Here is a 7,416-nt window from a genome sequence, read left to right on the forward strand (position 1 = left end):
CCTCAATGTTTTTTCAGGACTACCATTGCACTTAACGATATCCTAAGATCTGGAAAATATGACCACCAACAACACTTCACTACAAAAAAGGCACATCCGTGACATTTTGGGCCGAATGAATTTTTTGTCTTACTTATGACACTTCTATGACGATAATTGTGACAAAACCCAGTATCATCATAGATGTGGTTGGGTCCTACTTCTATGACAAAAAATCATGGCAGAAAATGGGCTTTTCATCCTAGGCGGGCCGGAGACGTAGCTGTATGACATTCTTTCGGCCGTCCATGACGGAAAAAACCATGGTAGAAGCGAGGGCGAGGAAAATATCGGGGAGTTCCCGGTTATGATGGGTGGTCGGGGGCCGAGCGATGTGCATTTCTCTCGTACGTACACGCGTGTGTGCGAGGCATTGGGCTCTAACTGAACCCAAGCGAGGCATTCGCCTAACTGAACCCGAGCGATTGCACTGCAGGGTACGCGTTACTGAACCCGAGCGATTGATTGATCCCTTGCTGTGAACTGAACCTGAGTGATTCCTTTGCTACTGCTGCTAACTGAAGCCGATTGAACACTGCTGCCTCCTTCCCTTGATGAACAGTGAGCGTTGTTGGGGGGGGGGCTTGGATGAATAGTTCCCGATGGGGGGTAGGATGAACAGGACCCCGTGGTAGTATAGGCCGTTGCCGCTGGATGAACAGTACCCGATCGATCGAGCCAGTGGATGAACAGGACCTCGTGGAGGGCTGGATGAACAGGACCCCGTGAGGGCTGGATGAATAGTTCCCCATGAAGGGCTGGTTGAACAGTAGCCGGTGGAGGGCTGGATGAACAGTAGCCCATGGAGGGGTGGCTGAATAGGACCACGTGGAGAGGGCTGGTTGAACAGTAGCCGGTGGAGGAGCGCGCTGTGGAGGCTGGATGAACAGGAGCCCGTGGATGAACAGTCGCATGTGGAGGCTGGAGGAGGTCGACGGTGGATGAACAGTAGCCCGTGGAGGCTGGAGAAGGTCGACGGTGGAGATGAACAGTATCCCGTGGAGTCCCGTTTTGCCGTACGCCACACCCCTCCCGATGAACAGGACCCCCGTTTCGATTGTAGCGCTCCAACACAAGTCCGTTTCCTCCGTTTTGTGGTATGCCACACCCCTCCCGATCAACAGGACCCTGTTTCCACCGTAGGAGGTCCGTTTCCTCCGTTTTGCGGTACGCCAGACCCCTCCCGATGAACAGGATCCCGTTTCGACCGTGGCCAGTCGAACACAAGGTCGTTTCCTCCGTTCTGCGGTACGCCAGGCCTCATTTTCACCGGCTGTTCCGTCCAAGCCGGTTGGCTCCCGATGAACAACACGCGTTTCGTTGCCTCCTGATGAACACGACGCATTCCGTTGCCTCCCCATGAACACGACGACGGCGCAACTTCTCCGTTCTGACCCAGCCATGTACACGAGCCCTGGCCATATGTATGCGCGAGTAGGCATTCGAGACCCCGCCCGTATGTACGTACATGGCCATATTTACTTTCTTGCACCCTGGCCGCTGTACGATGGAGAGAATGACAACGCTACATACGCTTCGACCAGGTGGGTCCTGATTGCCAGGCACTTCCTTGTGTGCGAAGATGTAGCTGGTGGGTCCCAGCAATCAGGGGGCGAATCATTTTTTTGCCCGTAATATGGACACAGTTCCTTGCGTGCGAAGATATAGCTGGTGGATCCTAGCAGTCAGGGGGAAACGGTTTTTTTTTGCGAAATACGATGGCCCGTCCGATGGGTCCCTGCTGTCAGGTGGAGGAATCATTATTTTTCACGTAATAAGGAGGCACTTCCTTGCTGCGGCCATGGACCCAGCTGTTAGCCTCTCCACGTACAGTACTCTTCGGATGGAAGTCGTTCCTTGACCACGTTGACCACACCGCGCTGAGAGCACCAAGGCGGTGGACGACGGCGATGCCTAGGAAGGGGATGACGCAGAGCTGGCGAAGACGCGACAGTGGATGCCCATGCGGAGGGGAGTACGTGGGTTAACTGCTTCAGCTGCGGTGTGAGGCTGCCATCGCTGGAGAATAACAGGAGGTGTGGGTGAGTATAGAGGGATGACATGGCCGGCGGTGGTAGCACAACTGGACACGGGAGGCAGGAGCAGGTGGCATGGCCGACGCTTGTTTGGGCGGCTGGAGCAAGAAGACCAGAGGTTGAAGAAGCACTACGGCCGTTGGATGGACATCGTATGGTCACTAGAGCTAGAATCGTTCATATTGACTAAGTTGACAAAGCCCTTCGTCCTCGTCATCTTAGTAGGCCCACAAGTCAGCCTCCCACAATGATGGGTCCCACCTAGCAAGGGGAGTATTCATTTTTTTGTGCGTAATAAGGAGGCACTTCCTTGCGTGTGAAGATATAGCTGGTGGGTCCGACCTGTCAGCGGAGGGAACGTTTTTTTTTCGCGAAATACAGAGGCCCTTCCGGTGGGTCCTGGCTGTCAGGTGGAGGAATCATTATTTTGCGCATAATAAGGAGGCATTTCCTTGTGTGGGCCCCTACTGTCAGCCTCTTCCGATGGCTGTTGTATGTTGACCATGTTGACCTCGCCGCACCGAGAGCACAAACGCGGTGGACGAGGGCGAGGCCCAGGAAGGGAACGAACCAGAGCCGGCGAAGCCACCGCAGCGGATGCCCACGCTGAGGGGAGTATGAGCGCTGACTGGTCGGCTGCGGGGTGAGGCTGACGTCGCCGGAAAATAACAGGATGTGCGGGTGGGTAGAGGGATGGCCTGGCGGCAACATAGCCAGCCACGGGAGGAGAGAGCAGGCAGTCCCGCCGGCGCTGGTTTGGGTGGCTGGAGCAGGAAGATCAGAGAATGAAGAAGCATGGAGGCCGTTGGATGGACATCCAATAGTCCCTGCTCTGTGTTGACTAAGTTGACAAAGCCTTGCGTACGCGTCAAAAAAAATTTAGGATAGCGTCATCGTCAACCTAGTAGGCCCAGAAGTCAGCCTCCAAATCCGTGGAAAACAGCATACCACCCATTTGCCATTATTTTCAATAATTTACAACCCATTTGCTAATTCTTAAGGATATTTGAAGCCCATATTCTTTTTATTAGCATTACAGACCATATATTCTGGGCACTACTAAAAAATTCAACAAAATTTTGCATATTTCAGTGGGGTCCGAACTCTTTTAATCATGAAATTTCGAGTCAAGTTAAAAATAATTTTTAAAAAATTATATCAAAATAAAATTCAAAAAACAATTATCCGCAAAAAATGAATGAAATTTAAAATCTTAACTAGCAAGATGCCCGTGCATTGCACGGAACATGAAGATGCATTTGTATGAGTAGTTTATCTTGTGGGAGAAAAGACAATATTTTAATGTAATTGCCAGTTGGCTTTGGTTTTTATAAGAGTAGAGAGTAGAGAAATCGAGAAAAAAATGATATTTTAATGTAATTGTCGGTTGGCTTTGGTTTAAAAATTTACAGCCCATTTCTTACAACTTATAGCCCTTTTTCTGGGGAAGCCCATTTCTTACTACTTACATCCGTCCTTGTCTTGAAAGATTTGCAGCGCAGCAGGGCTGAGAAAAGCAAGTAGGCCTCGGTTTTGGTATTCTTCGAAAAAAAGAACCGGGCTAGCCATTTTCAGAAAGAAAAAAGATATCAACTAGGCTCGTCATGTGTTTAAATAAAAGCATAAGCGTGGGCTAGACGGGCCACAACCCCCAAACAACACGGAGTTGAGCTCCGTCTCTGAAACTCAAAAACAACTGGGCGAGCTGCTGGGTCCCTGGTGTTATCCACTCATTGTGTAATTTTCTCGTTTATTGACTACATTGACAATGGCGTGGGACCTAGTTTTCAAACAATTAGGAGGAAGTATTTTTTTGGCTTGTAATAACGAGGCACCTTCTTGTGTAATGCAATGACCCTGGTGGGTCCCTACTGTCAGCGTCTCCACGTATAGTCATCTCCTGATTCCTCTTGCTTGTTGACCATGTTGACAATGCTAGACGGCGGCGGGCACAACGAGCGAACCAAGGCGGAGAACGACGGCGAGGCCTCGGATGGGAACAAACAACAGTCGTGGAAGATGCGGCGGTGTAGTGGCAGGTGGAGGGGAGTACGAGGGCAACAACACGCAACTCAAGCTTACAAACGGTACAAAAAGCCCAAGGATTAATTGTTCATCAATTTTTTAGAGAAAACCCAGATAGAACAAGGCAGTAACATCTAACCCAACCACTCTTTTTCGCAGTCACAAACAAATGGATCAGTCTGATCCATAAAATCAACGTCCTGTGAAAAAAACAATTATTTCAGGATGACTACAACTTGTCGTAAATAGAAGCTGAGCATGTTTAGAAGCCCATTTGTCCACCTAAAACTTCTTTTTTTTCTGTTCAACGTGTCCTTCCGTGAAAAATCTCTTGCGGTAAAACTTAAGCCTCCTGGACAATAGTAACCTCGCATTCAACAGGAAGAATGTGACAAAGCTTCTATTTGCCTGGTTGGATGCATATCCTTCCATCGTTATTGTCCTCAAATGAATGTCATGAGAACTGCCTGGTGCTTATTACGCCACCGATTGGTTATACGTTTTTCTCCATGTGGTCGCAATACCTAAGTAGACATGCAGATTGAAAATAGTTAAGGTCTGAAGAAAGAGTATGTCAAAAGAGCGACAGTTGAATGGTTAATTCTAGTACAATATAGATGGGCTTTCAATGTGCATGAAATCATCACCTTTATATATAAATTCTCCAGAGATCGAAAGCATCACAACAAGCGAATAATTATGTTCAGATCAAAACTAGACATTCGGATATATAAGATCTTGACAGAATCCAGCAGCGTTGATAGGCTACCCAAGGACGAACTCTTCATTGAGCATATAACATAATATTAATACCCAAAGTGTACTCCAAGATGATATAAAACTTATGCGCACAAAAAAAAAATGCAACTTATGATTACAAATGTGTAGATGATAATATACGGTACCTGAAAAGGTGAGGGGCCAAACACCAACTTCCTGTGAATATTAAACGGATCATGAATTACACCCAAGGTCTCCAGTTTGGGCACAGAGACGACAGTTATTTGTGAAGGTCTATAACAATTATCAAGCAGCAACCTTTGAAGTGAAGGGGCATCTTTGATGATGAGCTGCTGTCCTTCAAAACAAATTCCAATGCTTTTAAGGTGAGGCGACTTTATTTGGAGACAACTGATAGGGATTTCTATTCCCAAAACAATTAGCAAGCGCTCCAGGGCAGGGCAATTGGAGTGGATGATGCTGTGCAGTGAGGCCTCCGACAGATAAACCACCACAAGCGAAAGTTTTTTCAGCAGTGGGAGTCGAAGCATTTGTACCAGATCGTCTAGTAGATGGCAGAGGGCAAAAGTGGCAGTGTGGAGAGAGGAGGAAAACCGCGAGATGGACAACGGTGGTGTGGGCAGGAATTCTTGGCGTGTTCGTGGTATGAAACTTTCGTGGTAATGGTAGAACTCAAACTGCTGGAGTTTTCCTAATTCAGGGGATGTCAGCCAAGCGTCCACCATGCCGGGTATGGACAACAGGTAGCATGTCGGGATGTAGAGGCGTTGAACGGGCCCCTGCTGGTGAGAGTAGACGATGGCTCTAAGGAGATCAAATTTAAGAAGGACAGATATCTGACGACAATCGAGATTGAGGGGCGCGGTGCACCATGATATGTCTCCAACATATCTATAATTTATGACGTATTCATGCTATTATATTATCAACCTTGGATGTTTTATATACATTTATATGCTATTTTATATGATTTTTGGGACTAACCTATTAACCTAGAGCCCAGTGCCAGCTTCTGTTTTGTCCTTGTTTTAGAGTATCGCAGAAAAGGAAAACCAAACGGAGTCCAATTGACCTGAAACTTTACGGAGCTTATTTTTGGACCAAAATAAGGCCATGGACTAAAAGAGTTGGGCCAGAAGAGTCCCGGGCTGCCCACGAGGGTGGGAGGCGCGCCCCCTGGGCGCGCCCCCTACCTCGTGGACAGCGCAGAGACCCCTTGACTTGTTCTCGATGCCAAAACCTCTTATATATACAGAAACCTCCATAAATTAACCTAGATCAGAACTTCCACCGCCGCAAGCCTCTGTAGCCACAAGAAATCAATCTAGGTCCTCTCTGGCACCCTGCGGGAGGGGGCCATCATCACCGGAGGGCATGGAGGAGGATCCCGGAGGGGCCATCATCATCATGAAGGCCAATGACCAGAGGGAGAACCTCTCACCATCCAGGGGGAGGCCATGGAGGAGGAAGCACATGGGGGAGAACCTCTCATCCCCTCTCTCGGTGGCACCAGAGTACCATCGGGAGGGGAATCATAGCCGCGGTGATCGTCTTCATCAACATCACCATCATCATCACCATCCTCATCTCTTTTACGCGGTCCACTCTCCCGCACCCCACTGTAATCCCTACTTGAACATGGTGCTTTATGCCACATATTATGATCCAATTATTTGTTGCCATCCTATGATGTTTTGAGTAGATATCCTTTGTCTTTGGGTTGATTGATGATCTAGATTGGTATGAGTTGTATGTTTTACTTTGGTGCTATCCTATGGTGCCCTCCGTGTTGCGCAAGCGTGAGGGATTCCCGCTGTAGGGTGTTGCAATATGTCCATGGTTTGCTTATTGTCTGTGTTGCTGAGTGACTGAAACACAAACACGGATAAGCGGGACATGGGGTATGGGAATAAAGAGCACTTGATACTTTAATGCTATGGTTGGGTTTTACCTTAATGATCTTTAGTAGTTGCAGATGCTTGCTAGAGTTCTAATCATAAGTGTATATGATCCAAGAAGAGGAAGTATGTTAGCTTATGCCTCTCCCTCATATGAAACTGCAATAGTGATTACCGGTCTTGTTAACAATTGCCTAGGACAATTCCGCACACCGATCCACCATTATTCCACACTCGCTATTTATAATATTTAGTAATATATTATAACTTTATGATAACAGCACTTACTTTAATATTTTAGCTTTCCGATATAATACAAAGTTATCCACTTCATACCCACAACGTAGTTTTATTTCTCGTTTCTAGTTGGAAGCAAACATTCGGTGTACGTAGAGTCGTATCAGTGGCAGATAGAGCTTGAGAGAATATTGATCTTACCTTTAGCTCCTTGTGGGCTCGACACTCCAGACTTATCACTTCCTCATTTGTAAATTGCTATGATGATTCCCTGCACTTGGGGATTATCAAGCTCTTTTCTGGCGCCGTTGCCGGGGAGCAATAGCGTGGAGTTGATATTCTCGTGTGTGCTTGTTTGCTTTCTTCACTAAGTAGATTTTGTTTTTCCTTTTTTGTTTCTGTTTAGTTGTGGGTGAAACATACAATTTTTTTTAAAAGAA

This window comes from Triticum dicoccoides, chromosome 1A, assembly GCF_002162155.2.
Source record: "Triticum dicoccoides isolate Atlit2015 ecotype Zavitan chromosome 1A, WEW_v2.0, whole genome shotgun sequence".
NCBI lineage: Eukaryota > Viridiplantae > Streptophyta > Magnoliopsida > Poales > Poaceae > Triticum > Triticum dicoccoides.